The sequence below is a fragment of the Callorhinchus milii genome, unplaced genomic scaffold (assembly GCF_018977255.1).
Source record: "Callorhinchus milii isolate IMCB2004 unplaced genomic scaffold, IMCB_Cmil_1.0 Scaffold1, whole genome shotgun sequence".
Taxonomy (NCBI): Eukaryota; Metazoa; Chordata; class Chondrichthyes; order Chimaeriformes; family Callorhinchidae; genus Callorhinchus; species Callorhinchus milii.
In genome coordinates this window covers 107,963,487-107,988,848 of record NW_024704742.1, presented here as the reverse complement: position 1 = coordinate 107,988,848, position 25,362 = coordinate 107,963,487, and the positions used below count along the sequence as shown (strand labels likewise).

The 25,362-nt window shown below is 39.6% G+C and overlaps 1 protein-coding gene across 2 annotated transcripts in view; it reads left to right on the top strand.

Annotated features, from left to right (window-relative positions):
* rgmb (repulsive guidance molecule BMP co-receptor b) overlaps nt 1-25,362 on the top strand; it is a 138,526-nt gene that overhangs the window by 75,188 nt on the left and 37,976 nt on the right. For both annotated transcript variants that reach the window (XM_042334164.1, XM_007893109.2), the window contains exon 2: nt 2,308-2,393. The gene's annotated coding sequence lies outside the window, so the exon portion shown is untranslated. The remainder of the gene's footprint in view (nt 1-2,307; nt 2,394-25,362) is intronic.

Below are 25,362 nucleotides of genomic sequence, written 5' to 3'. Positions count from 1 at the left end.
GAGTAGATTCATGGGGGGAGTGTGGGGTTTAGTTTCTTAGAAGGAGCTCTTCAACCTTTATATTAAAGGTTGGTAGACAGTTGCCTATTCTTCAACTGCCACTACAAGTTGAACACGTTACTTGGCATCCTTATTTTTGTTATTTTGCTGCACATTTTGAAAAGCATTCCAGAACCCAATGGGGAGGGTGGTTAGTGGAAGTAAATTCTGCTGTTGCTAAGAAAAGAAAACGGTCTGAAATTTCACTTCAATAAGGCCCTCTTTTTCGAAGCGGAAAAAAGACAATGATGGGCGTTAATGGTGTTGACTTTGGAATGGGTAGGCACCATTGCACGTGTTGTATAAGAACTAGGGCTGTCCAACTATGCTATTAAGAACAAAGCTGCCTGTTACATTGGAGGAAAAGGCCTAATAAAACTAATGGTCTTCCTTAAAGCAGACATGCATGTTGTGCCAAAAATCTTTAATGCTTAAAAGTGTAGCTTGTTTGGCACCTTCTCAGCCCTTCGAAGGCCATGTACCTCAGAATACTAAGTACTATATTGGGAAACATTCTTTACATGTAAGGATTAGTAATTTTTAAAAATAAATAAATACAGATATTATTACTTAGATATGTTAGCTTTGGAATTCGTTAACCAAAACATTAAATATAATTATGTGATAAACATATTTTTCATCAATTTATTTGCCAAAAGAAAGTCCACATTGTGCATTTTGCCACATATAATCAAGAGAGGACTGGAGAATTAGTTAGAGGCTAGTTTTTTAAATGATTTACTATTTCACCACAACAACTCCAGGCAATTGTATATAGTTGTTGCTTAATGGATTTTATGTAGATTGAAATCAGTGTTGTTCTTTGTTTTACCTCTAGGAAAATAATCATTAAACAGTTTCAAATAATAACAATAATAATCCTTGCATTTGATATAGTCAGATGGTTGTGGATTCCAATACCAACATCAGGACTTCAATTTATGTATTCTAGGCCAACACTCTAATGTAGTCTTGGAATGTGTTTCATTATTGGAGGACCATCCATCAGATGAGACTTTAAACTGACATCTGTCTAAAGTGGATTGCTCTTAATTCCTCACATGGCAAGTATTAAGCGCTTTGAGACGCTACCCTGCAAGGAGGGCCCTATATAAGTCGAAGTTGTTGTCGTACTTGAACAGGATATTAGAGGAGATAATTGAACAAAGACTATATGATTTTCCATAGGATGGGAGCATCAACCAACTAGTCTCCTTTTGAGACTCCATTTGTACAACTAGTGCTTGGTGGTCCCATAAACAGCCGTGGATTGAAATGACCAATTTATTATTTTTTTTGAAGGAATTATTACCCCTGGATAGCAATCTGCCAATCGACTAACAACCGGGTTCCTACTTTACTGCTAGGTAAACAGAGGAAACTTGCCCAACATTTCGCCCTGCTGGGAATTGAAACCAAGTCTCTCGCTTGCGAGGCAAGTGTGCTAACCACTGACTTACAGGACTCCACAGATGGATGGCTCTTCTAGCAACGCAGTTCACAGTTCACCCCAGCACTGCACTAGACTGTATGAGTTCAAAATCCCTATGTGTGGCTTGAATCCAGTGAACCACAAAAACAAATACACAGGACCTTGATTTAGCACCTCATCTAAAGTATGATTTCTAACAATGCAGCACTCATTCAGTACTTCATTGGGAAATCGGGGTATTTAGGATAGGCTATGACCTGAAGTCTTAGAAGAGCCTGAAATTCATGACCGACAACCTGTCCCAGATGCCAAAGTGAGAGCAACTGAGCCAGTAGACACTTTAATTTTGTTATTGACTTGACCATTTAAAGAAGACAGAAATTTACAACAATAGGCAATAGACCAATGTTACTTTATTGAACAAACCTATACTCACTCTAATCTATTTCTATTAATAACTAGCACCCTGTGTATGCCTCTCCTGCAAGTGAAATGGTTCTGCACAACATTTACCAGCAATTAGTTGTAGAATGGGTCTTCCTGAAATGCTCAAAAGGGAGATTATGCAATTGCAGAATTAAGGAATTTCTCTTTGCTGAATTCTGACTCTTTAACGTCTCCTCTTTCAAATGTTTGTTTTTCCTAACCCATGGATTCCTTTATTTGTTTTACACCTTGTTCTGCAGGTTACTGAGACACATGCAGAACAACGTGTATGTGTTTCACTCACAGACTGGTCAAAAAAGGGGCTTCACAGATTAGTAGTTTTCCACTATGGAAATAGCTCTTGTTAATAAAATTCACACGCTCTAAAAATATTTGGTTTTTTTTTGCAGGTAGACAAGAACTTCCTGAACTTACTGAGAGTAAAAAAGAAATCAGACTGCAGAACTGGTGGTTTTGTATGATATTCATCTCCGAGGTAAACCTGACTTTGATATTAGGTCTGTCTGTGAGTTACTTTGACTTCAGTTTTACTTGGCAAAGTCATATTCATCACATTCAGGAGGAACATTTTTTTGTTACAGTAAAAGTAGAAACCAGGGATCAATAAAAGGAGAGAAGTGATTCAAAATGTCACTCCAAATAATTTAGTGTACAGTAATGCCATTGGTGAATGACCGATAAAGGTTAGTCTCCTATCATAAGAATAGAGAAGTAAATTATTCTGTGGGTGTTGCTGGTACTTTTACGGTCCCTGAAGGTAATATTTGACACCAGTGAAAATAAAAATTATATTCCACATGCGTCACTCTATAGATTCACACTTAATGTGTAATGGAACGGAAATAGCTCTTTGAATCCTACAATGTAGAAATGTGAAACACAACAAAATGTCTAAATTTCACCACCTAACAGAGAAGTGAATAGCAGGGGGAAAGGGAGAGGCAATTAGAATAGGTGGAAGCTCACAAGAAGCATAAACACTGGCACCGACTAGTTGGGTCGAATAGCCTGTTTTGTTGCTGCAGTGTCTATGCATGTAATTATGCCAGCAAAGTAATAATAATAATAATCCTTGCATTTGAGATAGCGCTTTTCACGTCAGGAGGATGTCCCAAAGCGCTCCACAGAACACACTGTAAAGTGAATTGACTATATTTGTGGGCGAACGCGGCAGCCAATTGCGCACAGCAATGTCCCACAAACAGTCATAGATTGAAAATGACCAATTTATTATTGTTTTGGGTTTTGGAGGGATTATTATTAGGCGTATGGAGTAAGGAACCTTGCCCAAGGTTTCGCCCTGCCTGGAATTGAACTCAGGTCTCTCGCTTGCAAAGCGATTGCTCTAACCACTGAGCTACAGAACTCCACAGTAACCCATAATGCAATGAAATGTCTGCACGGTTCTCTAGGAGAAAGTAGGGACAATGTTTCTTTAATGCCTTGATCAGTAAAGGCAAGTTATCGATGATCATTACTTGATGGGTGGCTCAGAATCCGTGTTGGCTTTCTTTGTGCCCTGAGGGGAACAACCAAGTGAATGGTTTCTGTTAAGATTAAGAATATAGAGCAGAAAATCACAGGAAATTGAATAGCTTGGTATCAACCACCAAAGGCAGGCGATGCTGATTTTCAGATTTCTTTGGTGCTTGCTGTCTCCTGGTTTATTTAAGTAAGTGGTGGACAAACACAAGGGAAAGAAAGAGGAAAATCCCATTGGTGGGGGATGAGGTGCAGGGAACAGGCAAAAGTAGTGGCAGTGAAAGAATAATGTTAAAAGAAAAGTAAAATCCTATGCCTGCTGCATGGAGTTTTTCTGACTTGAGAACCTGTTTGCTGCTAAGCAAGCGTGACGCTTAAATTGCTTACAGAGCACCATATGGCATATTACAAGGAAAGTGACTTAGCTGCCAAGCCATGTGCTTGTGTATATTTTAATAAACTGCCTCTGGAAACTGGGGTTAAGCGCTGCATTTGATATGAAAGCTGACAGTGTGAAATAAGGCCACCAAAGTTTCTGTCTCACAGGCAGCTTAATAAAAAGCACAGTATTGGCATTGAAGAAAGACAAGGTTGCATCTGAGTTCTTTCCTAATGCGAAACCTCATAATATCTGGCAAATGGCAATTATATGATTCTCATGGTTGCAAACAAATAAGCCATAACTGGAGTAATATCCTACAATCAAGAGGACGATATAAATAGTAAATGTCTATGGCTAGTTTTGTAAGATGGACAAAGTCAAATCTGAAGCTGTCTCCCCCCCACCCCTCATCTCCTACTCAATTTATTTAATAACAAATTGGTCACTCAATCCATGACTATTTGTGGGACACTGTTGTGTGCAATTGGCTGCCGCATTTCACCCACAAAATATACAGTCAATTCACTTTACAGTGTATGTGTGAAGCGTTTTGAGATGTTTCGAAGACGTGATAAGGCACTCTGTCAACTGCAAGGATTATTATTATTATTGTACCCGTGGAAGAGGTGGATTTATGTAGTTGTTGTGATGCTATTTTCCGTTTCTGTGGTTCATTGACCGTTGGTACATAAGCAACATTAATATAGAAAGTCTATTTGTCTTCTCTTCTGAAGGTGTTTTCAGCCTTTTTGTCTTTCTATTGTGGCTGCAGTTCAATGTGAATGGCTAACTCCCCGAAATGGCCATTGTGTACGTGGGAGAGTCTGTCATGTATCAACCCAGGTGTGAACTCAATTATGTAATTAATAACGGTGGTTATTTACATGATTAGGAGCACTTGTAATTTCTATGTACACGAGTTTACACATGGTGTGTAATACAGCTGTGTTTGCACATGGTGTATAATAGACATCCATTGACCGTTGACAAGCTGATCGATCACAGGAGAGTATCACACCCAAGGGCCTTTCCTCACCCGAGGTCCACAGATTAGCCTCTCTAGCACATGTTGTTGGAAAGACCTTTTTATAATACCCCTGTTTTGTAGGTTATATTTTCCTATTTTGACAAATGGTGAATGGTGATGCAACAAACCGTAGATGTGTTGGTTTACGGTATCTTGTTAATTTCCTGTACAATATTGTAATAAGTCTTTGCAAAAAAAAATATTTTAAATGGAAGCAATCTGGCTGCACATTGCATCACAAACAGCATTTACCCACTCTCATGTTGTTTGCATATTAGACTCAAAATAATCCTCTCATTTGCCATTGCATGGGCTTCAGTTGGTACAGGGAGAGTGAGTACCAGACCACATTACTGTATATAGCTTCTTCCACGGGCTTCAGTAAGTGAGGCACATCTGAAATGGAAGACAGGAAGGAAATTGTAACCATGCCTGACACTGAGCTCCAAACATTTGTTTATCAAAGGAACACCATGCACACACATACATTCACACGCTCAAACACAAAGATGTTCTCCCATCCTTTCCCTGAGAATTCCTCCAACCACACGCACTTTATTACCTCTCTGACCTTGATCCCTGCCAGAGGCAGATTGAGTGTCACCAGCGTGTGATGTCCTTTAAGTATGCACAACTCTCTGATATTCCCTATGGCATGCAGTGCATGGCCTTGCAAAATGCTGTGTGAATGAAGTGCAATGTGCTTCAAACATTTATGTACACCTGGCAAATATTAATAAAATATATTTGTAAAAAGAAATAAACTCCCTTGTGGCTTCCTCTCACCAGATCCAGATGGATATACTGGGAGTTGTTTCTGGGTTAGTCCATATGTCTCTAGACACCTTCAGTTTTCCTACCTCCATAACTTAAAGTGCAATATTAGGTGGGACTCAAAACTTTTACAAGCCCCGTTTTTTCTCCTCAGACACTGGACTCCTTTCATGAAGAGGTATGCTAGGTTTATGTTAGCATTCAAATCATCCACTAGCAATAAAAGCAGCCAGGAGGTGTAGTTAGAAGCTAGTCCAAGTACTGACATTTGAGTTCATTGTTTCTGATTATGGCTATCGCAAATGAAGTCTGATATTATCCTGTCATCTGGGTGGCTTTCAGTGTTCCATTGTTTAAATACATTTCTCGAACAGCCAGTAACTACAATGTTTAACAGTCCTATAATGTAGTTTTAAATAAGTGATTTCTCTAAAATAAAAGGTGACAATTTACCATTAAATCACATTTTTAGTTTCGCATTTTGTAGCCCAACATGTATCCTCTGGAAGAAAAACCTCTTCACTAGAATTCTAATAATAGTAATAGGCAGGTGTTGGACCAATGATTCATCTATCTACCTAAACCACCAAACTTACCTAAAGATTCCTCTGACACATTCACCTCATCCTTCTGTACATCAACAACAACAAATTATATTTGTATAGCACCTTTCACATCGGGAGTACGCCCCAAAGCGTGGAGTATGTACATTACAGTAGTTTTTCACATCAACAAAATATTTTACTTTACTCAGCAAGTGGTATTGAATGTTTATTTACATTGACACTAGGGACTAATCTACGTTACTTACAAATGGGTTTCTAAATAGCAGATCTGGAACTCTGCTCAAACACTGATCTCCTCCCTGCTTCCAGAGTCATCCTTTGGCCACGATCCACAAGTCAAAGCTCAGATCAGCTTTCAAGTGGTGTTCCAGACAAACACATTCAGGTACCTGCAGGATTTGCTATCTATAAATTTGACATTTATTGCTAATTGGACTCCAATGTTTACGTGGGTAAATACAAGAATGCCAGTTATTCTGAGAGGCAACGAGGTGGCTGTACATAGAGGGAGGTTGTAATTTAATCACTTGTTCCAGGTAATCCTGAGCACTTGCTAGTATTATTTTACTTCCCGCCTTTTGGCCATTTCTCTGTCTAAGCTGTCACTTTCCTTTAATACTATCTGCCTTCCTTTTTGAAAATATCTTCAATATGTCACCTCATCAACATCCACAGCATTCACTTAATCAATAGATCCTCTTTTGTTAAATTAGTGAGTGGTTTCATGCTCATCAAGCTGAGGAATGATTTTGCTGATGATTGGAGCACTTTCTCCATTTTAGTCACTCAGTGTCAACATCGAGCAATTACAAGGTCAATTAAAGGACAAGTGTGGCAAGATAAAGATGGATCTCCTGCTGTGATATCAATTTGCCTGAACCCCGACCTTAGAAAAGGACGCATCAATGCACCATTGTGACATTGTCTATTCCCGCACCGGCCATACATTGGCTTTTCTGAATATCTTACCAATTTACTTGAAAAGGAAAAATATGCATGTGTATGGGAAAAGAGTGGGGGAATGGGACTGATTGGGTAGCTCTTCCAACGAGGTAGCACATGCATGAAGGACCAAATGGCCTCCTGTGCTATAATATTCTATGATTCTAGGAGTTATTTTAACTTTAGAGCCCACAATAAGATGGATAATACTTTCAAAACTCATAACCACATAGTCTTGAACAGAAAGAGAGAGAGAGAGGGAGGGGAATAGACATTCATTGTATCATTCTGAGCTAGGTTTTAACCCGGATTAAAGAAGTGTAAAGATGTGATGCTCAATCAGTTTGCCATAGTCTTATTGCTGCTCACGGTGTTGCATAACAAATATTGCAGTGTTTGTCAGTGGACCTGCATCTTTCCCTTGGACTGCTAGTGCAGAGCTGCTCTTGGTATGTTCAAAAGCTATACTGGATCTTGCATTGTGTTGTTACCAGTCTATCTCTAACCAAAGCTGTCTGAATTGTGTTCATTAGTCTTGAAATACTGTGCTTCTAGAGACACCAGTGATTGTTAGAAGCAGTCTGTAATCTCAATGGAGTTGTGATTTTTTTTGTTTTTGCTTAATGAGTGGAAATGAGACTGTTACGGAAGTGAGCTCGGGTCTGTTTGGCTGGACACCAACAAAGGGATGAATGTTATTTATCTTCAGAGAGCAATTTGTTTTACAGTGAATGTTACACCATGTGTCCTTACTGCAAGTACTGTATTTTCCATTTTGTCTGTGGCTTTCTTTTCAGTGGAAGCACTATTGAATAGAAATTCCACCGGGGCATAGCTTTTCTCTATTAACGTAGCACTTTAACAGTATGCAGCATTTGCCAGATTGCTGACTTCAGTTCTAACTTTGAAGCCCATTTTCTCTTAGCTCTTAAAATAACTTACACAGAAAACCAGCTTCAAAATTAAAAGCTATATTAAAGAATTTGACAAATTCTGGATGCTCTAAAATGCAGCGTTAATAAAGTAAAAAAACAAGGCCCAGGTGGAACTTCTATTCATATCTTTAATGCAGAATAATAATTAAGATTGGAATAATAAAACTTGCATTTACATAGCACCCCTCAAGTAGGATAAAGTCTTGGAGATAGTCTAGGATTTTATTGATTTTTAACATTACATTATACCAGGACTCCACTGTAGTTGGCTTCAGTGAGGAGTTAGTACGACACAGGTTGTCACTGTTGTCTTTTTGTGCTAACATTTCTGATAATATGATTCTATAACAAAATCATAATTAGTAAATTCCTCTGCAAAGAAAAGTAACTTGTGAAACTGGGACAGAGAAGACACCTAAGAAACTGAATCACAATTCTTCACTCGAGTTAATTGTGCATTTGTAAAGTTGAATTTGTTTAGTGATATACAGTACAATATTGAGTCATTGTATATGTCATCTGATAATGAAAACGATGAGCTCTTTATTAAACTTGAAAGTGTTTTTTCAATATAGGTCAGGGTTCAGAAGGGATCTTCGTGGCTGCAACGTAATTTTTCTTTACAAGACAAATCAAAAGGATTACACTTTAGCTTTGTTGGAAGAGATCAGAGACAGGTGCAAGATGGGAGTGTAGATTTGTTTTGATGATTATGAAATCCAGCCCTGGTAAGAATACAAAAGATCGACTGTGCCTTCAGCAGTTACTCTATCGCAGGAGTAACTATCACACTTTTGCGGGTGTATTGTATATTTATGATGTAGAATTTAGCTTATCTCCTGATAAGATAATTTTCTGGTGTTTGTCGAAGTTTCTGAAATTTGGTAGAGTATATAAGAGTAAATATACATATAATACTCATAATTAAGTCTGAAGTACCTGTTGTTGTGATTATATTGTGTGTCTGACTGCCCTGTGATCAATGTTCATGTGGTGGCAATGACACTTGAGTATCGACTGTTCCCCTTCCCCCATTTCGGTAATGACCCATTGGGAAATTAATGTGAAAGTTCCACCTATACTCTTTCGTCACTGGCCTCACCCAGCACCAGCGAAAAGGTGTCTGACTTGATGGCTGAACTGTTTCTGCTATTGCATTCTATGGAGTATCATCCTGGCTCAGTTTGTAGAACTCTCGCCTCTGAGTTGGAAAGTTGTGGGTGCAAGCCCTTCGAGCTTTATGCCCACACTCCAGTTCAGTGCTGGGGGAGTGCTGCATGGTCAAAGATGCAGTCCTTCAGATGGGAAGTTAAATGGAGGTCCCATGCATGTTCAGGTGGATGTTAAAGATCTTATGGCACTATTGAAAAACAGAAGGAAGTTTCTCCTGGTGACCTGGCCAATGATCTACAAACAGGTAAACTTGGTACTTCACTCTACGGCTGTTTGTGGGCCATTGCTGTGCACCAACTGTCTGCTGCGTTCACCTGCAAAGTACACAGTTACTTCATTTTACAATCAAATTATGTGAAGAGCTTTGAGACATTTCAGCGATGTGATCAGGCAGTGATAGCTGTACCTCTGCACGCACTGTTTCTCCTGAGGAGACTGTCTCTTTCTCACTGCAAGTCGACATCCGAGAGCAGTAGGACCATCATTGACAAATCCCTCGTGTAGCATAACTCCCCCACCCCCCCTCCTCTCCACCCACTCATATGGAATACATCAAAAGAGTGTTGACACTGGCCTGGTTTTAATTTCTCCTTTCACAGACACAGAACGTGGAAAGTGGTGAGTTTTTGCACTGTTCTACCACACTGTCCAGTTCCCCATGATCTAGAAATTTTCAGATGATGCATTAGCACCAAAACCAAATACCATGTAGCCATTTGCCATAAACAGTTGAAATCTCATTTGAGCCCAATTAACCATTTGAGTTGAGTTTATTTAGAGTATCTCCTGAGACATGATTTATTTCTGAGGCCTTGAAGACCTACTCTGAATATTCTTGAGCACTACTAGTTATCTGGATCAGTACTTTTTCTAAGGTGCAGTTCGTTGTCAATACCGAGAGTGAACAGATACAATAGGGTGATTTAATTGTTCATGTACGTTTATGCTTTTGTGCTATTCTGTACTTTTAGTTCTCTGATTGACTAGCCTTTCCTGAACAATGGACTGCTCCAACATTACTTGATACCAACGAGCATTACATTGATGTATCCATTAAATAAAGGAACAAGTGAATGAAACCCCGACCTAATATTGGGTGCAGGAGGTAACTCAATTTGGTCTGGTCTCAGGTTATGGGCTGCTGCTTTATTGACAAATCTACATGATTTTTTCTTGCTACCTGCTTGGCATTTAGAATGAGACAATTTAAATCACAGAAAACCTACAATCTTGCATAGACTTCTGTGTTACTATGACTTCAATTAATCTAAAATGATTGGAGACACTGGAGTCAGATGTGCAGGTCGCTAATTATCGACCTTTTGTCTGGCTTGGCAAAGTTGTGTTTGTTGAATGCTATAAAATGAAGATGTAGTTATGTTCAAATTGCACCATCAACAACATCATATCACTTGTATCTGATGGCAAAGGGATACAAATGACACATTGATTCTGGCTGTTTTCACTTGAAGCAGGTTTTTTGAAAGACGCTTGCCTTATTTCCTTTGCGGACTTCGATTATTTCTCCAGAAGCCTTATTAATGCAGTGTAGGATGAGTATATTGTCTGTGACAAATATGGAAAGGAATTGTATCTCTTATAATATGATTGGGGAGCAGTAATAAGCAAAGTGGTTGGTTGTAAGGAGTTTGATCAATTTATACTGCAGGACTCACCAGAGCCTCATAATTCAAATCAACTGCATGCCTCGTAAGAGTTAAGAACATATCATTTATTACTGCTCCAGTTATAATGTTGTATCTCTTTCATCGTCATTACATCATTTGCCCAAAAGCCAATCAATTTGTTTTCGCCGCTCAAATGACCTTTAGCTGAACCCATAAATAACCCAATTATTCATGGCCATTACAGATGGATCTGGCAGCAATCATGTCAGGTGAAAGAGATAACACCAACCACATGTAGTGTGCTTGGGCCCAATATAGATTTATAGGCTACAATAACTTATGTAGTGACAGAACAGATGATTGGTGGTCAAGAAAAAATGTGTAATATTATAATTGTAACCCTTTCCTTGGTACCTCAATTCTACGAGTTGGAAAAGGGGGGGAGGAAGCAAAGGGAATTGAGTGTTGAAGACAATTTTTTAAAAATATACAAGTAATTCCAGAAATTGGACCAGGTACCCTGGTACATTGCAGTATCTCGGGTCTACTCTGCATTAACAAACCAAGATTAGCAGCAACTATGATAAGTATGGCAAGGTATTAATGGTCAGTGAAGGTTTGAGTACACATGCTTTCCTTTCTGACAGGCTTTAAGAGTAAGCAGAGCTGAGGCAAGATTTCACAGAGTTGTGCTTCACATTGTCCTTGGATGTGTTGTGAATCCTTTGCTAGCTGTCTAATCTTAGTGCAGTTACTATGATCACATCAGTATCTCACTTCATTAAAATGACCAGATATTGTGACTTATATGCTTAAAAAAAATTTTGGATTTAGATGTGCATTCTTTGAATCATCGGTGACCTGACACAAAAGTTGGAAAACTTACATAGTGCCAAATCTTAGTTCATATGCAATCCCAATAAACGTTTGAGGCTTTGGATGATTCACTGATTTATTTGGGGGATTGCGGGGGCCATCATTTGGCTGAAATATTAACTTCAGAAAAGCAACATACAGGAACTGCTGAATCTGGATCTGAACCTCTTCATTTTTACTGAAGCCAAACTTCAGAGACTTCAGAATGTGGATTGTGAATGTGTATCCAAGGGATTGAGTACAGCACCAGTCTCCATTCCACAAACCTTTATATTATGTCTAGCCACGCATTGCCAGCAGCGGTAGAAACTGTGCCCATGTATAGCCCTATCGTGAAAGACGATGCAGGCATGCTGACAAATGCGAAACTAAAATATATGTACAGCGTAATGGGCAATTGGAGCTGTGTGGCAGCAACATTTCTCACTGAGCATAAACGTCACTGCAACTGGTCTTCATTTTGCAGGATCTCATTCTACAACCTGCTTAAACCTCTCATAAACTCAAGATCTCAGAGTACAAGGTCTCTATGATGATCTTAAACATCCATGAAGGATTGAGTGAATACAGGCCAATTTTTGTTAGATAAAACAATTCCTTATGAGATTTAAGCTTGACCCCAGAAGAATTTAATAGTTTCTATTATATCAGTACAAATGAAACACATATAGGACAATTGACTTGTCGGGTGGAAACTGAGCAGAAATCCTGTGCTGAACTTCACCTCATGGCTACTGTTGCCACTCACTTGACACGTCACCCTCACCAACAATACAAGTTAGATTTATTCAAGTAAGGGTGTGCTGTGCTTGCCAGTGTTCCAGTTGGCTGCCAAATTAATTTTAGAGAAAGCTTGGTCAGGCTGTCGGACAGCACAATTACAGCAGTACCTTAGAATAACCTTAACTGTTACCATAACAATGGGCATTAGAGCAATTAAATGAAATATTTACTATGGCCCTATAGTGTTTTTTTGTGGTGAAACCTTTCCAGAATACAAGGGTATAATGATTGGTGCTTTTTTTTAAATCAAGGCAGGTCGTGTAAAAAGCAATTTTTTTTCTCCAAAAACAATGATGACTTTATTCCTACCTCTTTTGTTCTGCTGTTGAAAGGTGATACAAATGCAAGTCTGACGCAAACTTTACAGGACTGTTTCTTTGGAGAATTGTGACAATCACAAACTTCAATCTCTCAAAGGATGATGTAATGTTTGTGTATTTGCTGCCAACTTTGAAACTTGCTGGGTGTTTTTATAAATAGACTGTCTTGCTTGCGAGCTAGAAATTGTTTTAATAAAGCAGCAAATTAATGTAATTGACCATCTGCTAATTACTACGACAGCAATTAGGCAACATTTTCAGCACTCAGACATTAATGTAAATGTGGGACAAATAATTGCCCATTTAATGATAATTGCAAGCTGGTAGAATATTTTATTTGACGCTATTCCTATTCATCCAGTGGGAAGCAAAGACTGCTGTACAGTTTACTTCTAATTTCTTGATCTACACCTGTTTTTATTGGAAACTTTCATCATATTTTCACAACACCGCATCCCTCAGGAGATTAAGATCAAGATCCCCATCTTCCCCTTCAAAACCCTCCAGTTACCTAACCCTACCTCTGTATCCTCTTCAAATCTTACTGACCGAGCCACTCCCTTCTCTCAGCTGAAGCAATGACCCCCCACCGCCCCACTCCCACCCTGTGTACTGCACCATCGGCAGGCAGGCTTTCAGCCTTTTTGTTACCTGGAATCCAACCTGGAATCCCACTGACTCACTGCTTCCCTCACTTATTCATTGAAGATACATCTGAAGACCTACCTCTTTCCCCTCCCCACCTCCATCAGGTGCCATCACCAGCTTGGGTGCCAAGCCAGTATTGTTAAGTGCCTTGGGACGTCCTCCCGAAGTGAAAAGCACTATATAAATGTAAAATTTGTATCATTATTGTAACTGTAACTGCAGCCTTCTTGTTCCATTTTGATTGTTGTGGTTTTGTTATCTTGTTATGGGGCATATATTTCTTTTCCCCAGCCCTCCAGATTCTGTTCTGAGGTCAGGGACAAGGGATGCTCAGTATCCTATTAGTCCCTGCTGTTTTATTCTCTCTCACTTATGATGCTGTTATCCTACACTTTTGGCACAATACTGCCTCCAGGTGCTGAATCTCCCAGAGTACGTTCATTGAAGTCTGGGCATTTATGTAGGCCACTGAAAATGGTATCCTGGGATTGTATTAGAAGATGGAATGCTTTGCTAATAGCGGCTTTGGAGGCTGAAACCATGAACAACTTGAAAAAGGTGTTGAATAAACATTTGAATAGGAAAAATATAAAATGATTTGCAGAAAGAGGTGGGAATTGGGATCAGAGCATTTGGCTCCAGTGGATGACCTAGCACCAGCCTATGCTCAATGGGCCATATAGCTTTCTTCTATGCTGTAGTTTCTATGACTATTGTGCATGGTATGCATTCTGTGCTGTGGTGGTATTCATGTAAATCGTTTCATAGTAAGATGAGAATATTTTTGTAGCGAGGTCCCCATGAGAACAATAAATTGCCATCCTGCCCAAAATCAAATTGTATAGGGCGCAATGAGAGATTGCTATGAAACTTTCAATTGGCCTTATTCACACTGGTACCACTGTACTGAGTCTGAGACAGTATTTTTAAGGCCAGAATTCAGAGAAGTCTAGTGCAATGCCACTGACTAGAGAGCATCAATTTTAGATAGTTAGCAAATGATCAATTGGATACATTATGGGAATTTTCTTCAAGCAGAGTAGTTAGAGTTTAGAATGCCTTGAGGGGAGCAATGTCTGAGGCAGAATCCATATTAAGTTTCAAAAGGAAACCAGGTAAATATCTGAAAAGGAGCAAACTGCATTTATGGAAAGGGGAAGTAAATGGAACTAAAAGGAATGCTCTTATAGAGCCATCAGACACAATGAGTTGAATGGCTTTTTTCTGTGCTGTAAGTTTCCATGATTCTAATGCTGGTTACAGAAATCTAGTAGAAATACAGGATATCAGCTTTCTACTGTATGGACAAATTAAATTAAAATAAATAATAGTCCTTGCTTTCATTATGGTTCCTTTCACATCAGGAGAACATCTCAAAGCACTTAAGAATTAGTGTAAAGTGTAGTGACTGTAGGTGAAAACAGCAGTCAATTTGTGCACAGCAATGACATACAAACGGCCATGAAGTGAATGACCAATTTTATCTATAAGATTGTCGGCCAGGATACAGAGAGAAACTCCATTCTCTTTTTGAATAGTATCGTGGAGTCCTGTAGCTCAGTGGTTAGAGCACTCGCTTTGCAAGTGAGAGACCTGAGTTCAATTCCAGGCAGAGGGCGAAACCTTGGGCAAGTTTCCTTACTCCACACAGAGCCTAATAATAATCCCTCCAAAACCAAAAACAATAATAAATTGGTCATTTTCAATCTACGACTGTCTGTGGGACATTGCTGTACGCAATTGACTGCCGAATTCGCCCACAAATATACAGTCAATTCACCTTACAGTGTCTTCTGTGAAGCGCTTTGGGATGTCCTCCCAACATGAAAAGCGCTATATCAAATGCAAGGATTATTATTATTATTATGAGATCTTTTAACGATCACCTAAACAGGCAGATGGACCTTGGTTAATGTTTCAACCGAAAGAATTGCAGCAAAAGTGAAGAGTAAATTGATGGTTTACTCATAATGCATTGAGAATAGCAGAGAATATAACATGAAATCTTTAAGTGTGTGTTAGTTTGTTGAACGAGCTCTAGTTCTCAACTTCGCTTGCTAGTCTTGACCTTTGTCCTAATGTTTAAGACTGATTGGATTCACTGACAACTGGTTTATTCTATAAAGCTACAGTACACTACACCACTTCTGTTTATCTAAATTTTAATCACTGCACAAATTCACTGCGTTTTAGGTCATTGAAAGTGGGATCCTGAAGGACAAAGAAAGGACTGGTGGCATAGATTATTTTCATCCCGAGATTTGGAATTGAATGCAGACCAAACTGATGGTAATGATTGTCTTATCTCTCTAACAGCTGTAAAGGTCATAAAGGTTCAACTAGTCTCCATCCAGCTCTGAGTGGATCCAAGTTCACAGGACAAAATTGCTTATAAATCAATATTAAATTGGCAATCTCATTCATAAGCATAACTGGACACAAGACGAGTTCTGTTTGATTAAAGCATCTTATTGGAGCTGTGTACAGGACGATTTCCTCTGCATGGTGATGGGTAAACGTGGTGATGGGGAAACAAATCTGGAAGTGCTTGATACTTTTTCAATGTGCAAAACATTTCAATGATTGTTTACTTCCACCTATCCAATTACCTTTACAATAATCCCTCTTAACGTTCTTTAATTGGGTTTTTCTGTACTTTTAATTGTTAATATTGTTTTCATGGAGGATTGTTGACCAGGATACAGTCAACAATCTCTTTCTGAATAGAGACCTGCAATCTTCAATGTCCCTGTGAAGAACATGCAAGCTATATCCTTGGTTTAATGTCTCATCTGAAAGAAAATGCAACACTCCCCAGTACTGAATGCAGTGTCAGCCTCGACCATGAACTCGAGACCCTATCTGTGTCTATTAAAACAGAGATGTTATAATACAGAAAGCAGATGTTTTAATACACAACGTAGCATACTCTCTTTTGTTCCTGACATTAAAAAAATGAAAATCTGATTTGAGAATTATCACCTCTTGTGCTGTTCTGCTGCAAACACTCATAATCTTGCAGAAGGACGACAGCTCACCCACAGCTCTCTGATGTTGCAAAAGATGGGCTGTCGCATTGGATAGACCATCCTCAGCAAGTCAAGCAATCTGTAGAACTCTTTGGAGTGCAGCAAATCAGGCAGTTGGAGATTTTTTCATTTAAATTTGATTGATTTTCTACAAGCCCCTGGGAATAATGGGGGTAAGCACAACTATCCTCTTTAAGACTGTGCGTATACCCTTAACACTTCAAACTAGAGTATTCAATAATGTCTACCTCCCACTTCCGAGAAACAAAACCAAGCTAAGAACAGCTGTGCCTGTGCAGCTGTATTCTGTATTGAAACTGGAGGATGATAAGTCATAAACCTGAAAAGAAAATATTACTCAACCTTGGCTGGGAAGACTTTGTGACCTGCTCAGCAATATCAGCTTTCTCTCTTTGAGCTGATTATCCAGATCCAACAATCTTCCACCTCAGCAACTTTCTTGATGCCTCCTCACATTGGTTTAAATAGCTTCAGTTTTCTCTTACACCGCAAACCCAAATTAAAATTCTCAGGTGGCAGATGTGAGCGAACTGGAACTCAAGATAAGTAAAGGTCGATCGCATTTCATAAATAAAATCATATTTCAGTAGGAGCGATACTCAAAAGGGGTTTTCGGCTGGTAACGGTCAATGGTCCAGTGAGCAAATGCGCCATCTAACACAGCCGTAAGCCATACAGATGAGAAGCTTGCAGGTTTGATTTTTGGTCTTCATTCTCTTGCTGGAGGGAGTACTGTGCCACTCGTGTCAGCAGCCATTTCCTTCATATGCAGATACACCCAGTAAAAGTGGGTAGGCAGTTTATCATTGAGGGCTGGAAAGTCAACACTCCCAGTAAGATCTAGTCTCACAGTGCTTATAGATGACACAGGCTGAGCGCACTGTACTAACTGCTAGCGGATAGCACTGCATGACTGAAGTGGGCAAGAGTGCATAAAGTATATCTAAATTCCAAGGGAGGAGGTAAAAGTAGCCATTACATATATATATGTGTATTTTTAATTTGATTTTTACTGAATATTTGAAGGGAGTCGATAGATATATTCTTCCTATATTTTGCTTCCTGTAGCCTCCCTGCAGTTGGATTGTGAATGTGAGGTTTTATAGAAAGCCAGTGAGGTGTCCAATTCAATATAAAACGTGGTTGATAAGCAATAGAGTATATTCAATTTCTAAAATAATTGACCCGACTTCATAAGGCACCATTTCAAAGTGTGCAGCAGTGAACCTGTCAAGTGTTTATACGAACGCTACATAAGGATAGAACAACCGGTACAGTAAATTGAAGCAGTGTATTGACGGTGTGTTGCCTGTGGCTGCACTGTATCAAGGAAGCAGTGATATTGAGCCACGCTCTGTTTTCACTGAAGGCCTTTTCAGAGCTTATTTGTTTTGTTTTTAAATTACAGTTTCTCAGTGACTTACATTTTTTTAAAAATGCTGCAGCTATAGGAATTGCAGAGTGGCTGCATTTGTCCAGACTTTTCTGGAGTCGATTGACGGAGTGCGTGATTTGGTAAAATGTTGTGAAACGTTTATTGATGAGTTCTGTTTTCTTATGATTCTGCAGAACACGCACGGTTGGGATAGATTTTTGGGGAGGAATTCATTCAAAGTGGCCCAAAACTTTCAGTGTGGGTAACTCTTCCTCCTGCCTGTGTGGCCTGAACAGCTCACAGTGTTCAGGCTGATAGCTTTAACTGGCCGAGGAAAAACATGTCAGCTCCTCATTCTCACCCACTGAATCCTGCAGGCAGTTTGACGGTGGTCATCAACAGGTGGAGGGGCTAAGGGCAAAGCCCCTGTTGATTCCTAATCAAAAGCCTTCAGAGGAAGTTGTGAAGGTAGAGGGTATTGTTAAGTCACTGACATAATTAAACAGGAGATTACAAGTGTTGAAACACGAAGGGCTCCTGTTTTGAGTTTGATGTCACTTCAGTTTTACAATTGGCCATTTTGTAAAGACGCTATAATTGCACAAAGGACATTTAATGAATTTTCAAGTGTTTGCTTTGCAACAATGTTTGCACAAACCTTTCTGCAAATGAAAGCGTTCACCTAACAGTGTGAAAAGTGAAAAGATTCTGTGTAGTACATTTCTTAGCGTTGGCATTGGTGTAGTGTACAGCAGGACTTGGCAGCTTGTTTTGTACTCGTTCATGCAATATATAACTGTTGAAGTTATAAATCTATGAGGTAGTTTGTAAAAATAGCCATCTGCATTTCACTTTTGTGGCTGCTAAAATACATGTGGTGAATTTGAATGCTTAACTGATAAATCATTGTTTGTTTGACGTATTGTTTTAAGGCTGATTGCAGTACTTGTAATGGAAAGGTTGCTGTTTATTTTGTCCTCATGTGATGAAATGATTGGTTTACAATTGACAAGCTTTTGAAAGCTTTGCTGATAGTGTGTTGCCCTTGGTGCATGCATTGTCGGAACTAGGGTTTGATGTAACACAGAAGCTAGTTGTTGTATGTAATGGGTATAAGTGGTTAGTGGTGTTGGTGCTGAACATTGGTACTTAACAGTGTTTGTTCATGTCCTGGAGGACTGATAAGGCACTGAATGTGTTGGTCATGTGAGCCTATTATGCTGCTTTTACATTATGAATTTGCTACTGATACAAACCTGCTTCTGGAGGCAGCTCTCATTGTAAAACGGATGGTTTTACCACAAGTAAGATTGTGACATTCATACTGTATTCAGCTATTGCGTATGTGACTGTCCATGTGTCGAAGATGCACTAAGCTTACTGCACTAATCCCAGACTGGCTGTAAAAAGCCACCCTACTGTAGCTCCATTGCACCACAGATTTATGTTGTGTTTATATGTTGCTCCATTATGCATTTCTCTGACTTTTTCCCAAATCCTTTAGTACAGTGAGTTCTAAAGTATCTAGCAATCTCCCTTTTAAACATCCCAGTCGATTCTGTATCCATGATCCTCCGAGGCAGTGCATTCCACATTCTCACAAATCCTTTTATTTCCAATTATTTCCCAATGGTATCTAATTGTTTTCAATGACCTTTAATTCAAGATGAGCCCATAATCTGCGTGCATTCGAAAGGTCTTCCGACATTCTCACTGCCCAAGGTTGAACTCATGAAGAGTAGCTATGTGGGCGAGATACCATTGACTATCTCCGAGAACACCTCCTTAAAACAAATAAGTTGATTGCCTTCAGGAAAAGAAAAGCGCGGAGAAAAAATAGCGAGTTTAAAAAAAAGTAATTTTTTGGTATTCCATTCGCCTGTGAGTTTGAAAGCTGAAAATCCATATGGTATCATACTGTTTTTATAGTATAATCTAACCAATTTCCAAAGTCTAAATCACTATCCATATAATTATCTCATTTTAGGTGATAAAATCACACAGAGTAAGAAGTACAAACTTGCCTCCTGAGAGGCAACTTGTAACATTTTAATGAAAAGCCTATTCAAATGTGCTTTCAATGTATTTCTTTAATTTCTGAAAAGACTGTACATTTTCATACTCCATTTATTATAATAATTATACCATCTGTCAAAATGGCTCGAAATGCTTTACAGCATTTACTGTTAAGTGCAATGTCTGTATGTTTGAAGGTCAGTTTGGCAGTCAATTTGCACAAAGTAATGTTCCACAAACAAACAGGAGTTCAATGAACAATTTATCGAGAGGATTGTTGTCCAGGATTCCAGAAGCAACTCCCTTCTCTTTGAATAGTGCCACGGTTTCTTTAACGTCCAGCAGAATAAGCAGTTGAACAGTGTTGGAAAATCCAAATAAGAGACACTCGCTCGAATGGATTATATTGGTTCTTTAATACTCAGAATCCCAATGGGTTAATACACTCGGTTAATTGCCGCAGGCACGGCCATCGTCCCAACTATCTACTAGTTACGATCGTACCGAACACATAATTTCTGCAAGTACCACAGCCACCGTCCCAACTATCTACTAGTTACGGTCGTACTGGACTCCTAATTTCTGCGAGTACCACGGCCATCGTCCCAACTACTTACTAGTTAAGGTTGCACCGGACTCAAAAACACGTCAACTGCCGAGTGTATTAATTCAGAGTATGCTGCCGAATCCCAAATTGTTAGAAAATAAAATCAGCCAAATCTGTAAGGAAATAACAACTAAAGCAACTAAAGTCTAATTCCTTTAACCAGATATCAGACTGTTTTATTATTATTCGTTTGTTATTCCCCAATATCCCGATGGGTCAGACCAAAGGCCGGTACAATCAATAGATCTTATAACAGAACAATACCACCGTAGATATCTCGAGTTCAACACTGTGTCTTTACAGCACACAAGCTTGATTCTTCATGCTTTCAGTCTTCTTGCTTACAGCTTTCAATCTTCCATCCGATATCCTCAGTCCTAGTGTTTCTAGCTCTCAGTCTTCCATCTACCGTATCCTTGTCTCCGCGACCCGGGATGGCCCCGTTCACAAAGCTAACGGAACTCTTATACGGATATTCATCCAATCATTTGTCAAACCTTGAGCCATATGACCAGTTCACCAGGGTCCCAAAAACATCTCAGGATGTGTACATGCAGAGCCCACATCTTGTTTTCGCAACCTCCGGTGTTATCCTGTCTTTACCGACCCTTTGTTCTGCTTCTTTACTCTACTTCCTCATCTTAAGTGCAGTTGGATTTCCAAATTAACTGTTCCTTTCCTCTTAACCCATAGTTCTAACTTTCCTGCTCTTTATTTCAGCATATAATTTTGTATTAAAACTGCGAATCTCAACAACAGTTCATTGGAAGGATAACATCTCAAAAAATACAGCATTACCCCAATGCTGCACTTGTGTTAAACCCTCAACTGTGAGTTCAAAGTCTTTCATATGGGCTTTGAACCAACAACCTTTTGGTCACCCAGTGGCAACATTAGTACCATGCGAGACAAGCTGACATTTACTAGCCATTCTGTTATATGAGGACAAATAGAAGAGTTAAAATCGGAACTGACATTTAAATGTAAAATATTGAATAAAACTTCATAAGCCCAGTTTTAGTAGCACTGCATTTAAAGAGTCCGAGGACAGGACATGGAACTCACAGTCAAGACTGACACTCCAATGCAATGTGCTGGGCGGTGCTGCATTGTTGGAGATGCTGTTTGTCAGATGAGATGTTAAACCGAGGTCTTGTCTGTCTGTTAAGGCGGATGTTAAAGATGCCATCCCATTCAAAAAGAAAAAGGGATGTTCTGGTGACTTGGCCAACAATCCCCTAAATAAAACTGATTGTGGCTGTTTGTGGGACATTACTGTGCACAAGTTGGCTGTCATGTTGTGGAGTCCTGTAGCTCAGTGGTTAGAGCACTCGCTTTGCAAGTGAGAGACCGGAGTTCAATTCCAGGCAGAGGGCGAAACCTTGGGCAAGTTTCCTTACTCCACACACCTAATAATAATCCCTCCAAAACCAAAAACAATAATAAATTGGTCATTTACAATCTACGACTGTTTGTGGGACATTGCTGTGCGCAATTGGCTGCCGCGTTCGCCCACAAATATACAGTCAATTCACTTTACATTGTGTTCTGTGCAGCGCTTTGGGACGTCCTCCGCTATATCAAATGCAAGGATTATTATTATTATTATGTTCAAATGTGTAGTCACTGGACCTTTCTTTTCAACCGCGCCTTTGGTCACCTTCCCACCCCCCCCCTCCCCCCTGGCTCGGTCCCGGGATCCTAAACTGTAAAGGGCTCTAAGACGCCGTCCGGCGTGGAGGGCGCTATATAAATCCAAGTTGTTGTTGTAATTTGAACTGTCTCAACAGTGTGTTGAGCTGATGTATCTAACGCAAAGATTATAATGTATGATACATTATGAAACGTAAAAGTGAAAACATTTTTACAAAACAGGTTTGAAGGTATTAAAGAGTTAACTCCAAGGTTAGAGCCGTTCCGTGCTTGTAATATAATGATCTAGAAAGAATCACATCTACAGTGTCAAGGTTTAGGTGTGTTTTGTGAAATCAGTTGTGTAAGGATGAAGTGGCAAGATGAATCTATCTTGTGATACTGAAGTGATTACTATATAAGGTTTTTATTGTGACAGAACATGGAATGAGTGGATGGAAACTGGTTTGTGTCTTGGAATTCTATAATTTAAACTAAAATAACACTATAAATAGATTTCTCTATAAACAGTACAAGAATACTTGGCTATTGTGTTGGCATTGCCATGACATTGATTGTTGTGCCATTGCCATTGGATATGACTTTGGAGAACAAGAAAACAAGAACGAGAGAGAAGGGAGTTTCTCCCAGTGTCCTGGCCATCAATACCGCAAATAAAATTGGTCATTTACTTCATGGATATTTGTTGGACATTGCTGTGCACATATCAGCTGTCGGGTTTGTCTACAAAAATACACAGTCACTACACTTTACAGTATATCTTTTGAAATGTTTTGAGACATCGTCCTGATGTGCAAGGATTTTTAAAAAATTGGGCTTAGCTTTGACAATTACCTCCCCCTTTCCCTTTTCTCAAAACACTCAGTCCTTTCTCTCAGGACCTATCACAATACAATGAAACTCTTTAACAGCTTTCATTTTTGAAAGATTTAATAAGCCCAACATCCACGCAATGCATGTGGCAGGAATTGTACACCTGATATTGATGCCAGTTTCTGTTTCATGAGAAGTAATCTATTGATTTATAATAGGAGTAATAAACCTCCATATACAAAGCACCTTTGTTATCTGCCTCTTGAGTCCTCCTTTGAAGTGGAACACTTGGAGCTTCCGACTTTATTTGTTTCTTATTACACTAACTCAGGCTCTCAGCTTCTCCCTAATTTGAAGCAGAATTGTATTACGTGATAAGGCCCTACATTTAACAATGGTTAGAAGAGCATTACATGCTTCTGGGGCTCCTGTATAGGGTTAGACAACACAAAGTAAAATCATCCAGTGGATTTCCCCTTTGTATAGATAATGCGCTATTCATTTGTTTGTGGAACTTGAACTGCTTTCAAAGAATGAGGAAGTTCAGACAAAAGATATGTAATCTTACATTCGGTCCAAGTCCACACAAACGCATGGATACAGCCTTTTTTTTCCCCCACAGGGAAAGGCAGTCTGGTGAAGATCAAGAGTTAATGTTGTGCAGAGGACAGTGATACAGAACAAGCCTTGTAGCACTAAGATAAACCATACAATTAGTGAGCTCGCTGCAATGAATTATTGTTTCCTGGCTACTACTGAGAGCAGTAGGATTGTTGTCCATTGAATTTATAATTAATTGGCAGAGTTTGATGATGATGTCTTATTGTGGTTTTGCACCCTGCTTTTAACAAATTGGGTATTGTACAAGTGTCACCGGACAGCTAACAAATACATTCACTCTACTGTATAATTCAGAATAGATTACTTATTTATTTCATTTTGTTTATATCTAACTCTAAAGGAAATGTGTCTGAATTATACAAGTCACTTTCCAAAACTTCCAAAACTACCTTTGGCAGGATTAGGCATTGTGTGGGAAAGGCGGTGACACTGTGGGGCAGTGTTTAAGAGAGGCAGTGACACTGCAAGGCAGTGTGTGAGGGAGGCAGTGACACTGTGGGGCAGTATGTTTAGAGGCAGTGACACTGGATTGGGTGGGAGGCAGGAGCAAGAGGTCACAGTGTGGCCCTCCAACAGACCACAGGCCTCTCTCATTTATCTGATCATGCGTGCCTACCCCGCAACAGTCACAGGATAGAGCCGAAGGCCTCTGCGATGCAAGACTCCATCTTTTGGACAACTTTACATTGTAAGTATTTACAAGAATTTCTAGAATGCGATTAGTTGCGTGCTGAGCGGAGTGACAGGTGAAGCAGAGTACCTTATTAACATTTTGTATAGGAAGGGACAACATGGTGACTTAAGTGGTGGTGACTAGTTAAGACAGGGGTTGAGAAAGAGGTTGGCTTGGGTGACGTACCAGCATTTTAGTCATAAATACATTTTCCCAGCAAGGCAAACCTCAGAACCAAAGCCATTATCCCCATAGCCCCCGTCTGGTTTTGTACTTTGTAAAAGATAGCAACTGCAGTCAGAGCTGGTGACTGTGAGAGCCCCCGAAAGAGAAAGGGAAGGACAAGCATCTCAGCTAGAGCAAAACTAACAGTCTGATGAAGTGAAGGAGAACTAAAGCTGCTGGAGATTTATCTGCTGGAATGTGGTACTTGACAGGTGTTTGTTTTTTAAGTGCTTCACTGGGAAGGAACTCACCAGGATCTGAAGAACCAAACGGCTGGTTTGCAGATCCTGGTGGAGGAGGTACTGAGCCGTGATGAATACATTGTGCTGGAGGAGTTCCCCTCCCCCTCTCCCGCATGTTACTGCAGACATTTCTTCTTGTGGTGCTGCACCAGTATCCATATGGATAACATTTCCTTTGTGCTTTTGTGCACTCTGAGCTGCCTTCTCTCCATCAGTCAACACAGTAGCAATTACACAGCAGTCTGTACGTTGACCCCAATTGACTTCTTGTAGTTCACTTTGTTGGGCAGTTAAATAGTTGTGAGATAAAAATAATATATTCATTTAGGCTCCTATTCTCCAGCCAGTGACAGTGTTTATATTGATACCATTAGTCCAGTTCTTTATTTCGGCTGTGATGCTCTTGTTTGAAAGCTCTTGTTAATTGGAGTGTTGCTCCAGTTTAATCTTTCTGTGTCAGAGCACTGTGGCAGCTCTGCTAATATTGGTTAAAGTGAACTTTTTCACCTCGTGAGGCAGCTGGTTTGTGTGTTGGTGCTGCAAGGCTAGCTGTGCGAGGGAGCAGCAGGAAAATTTGTCACAGGTGACAACCCTCCACTCCACATATTGCACATTCCTGAGCTTGACCAAAAC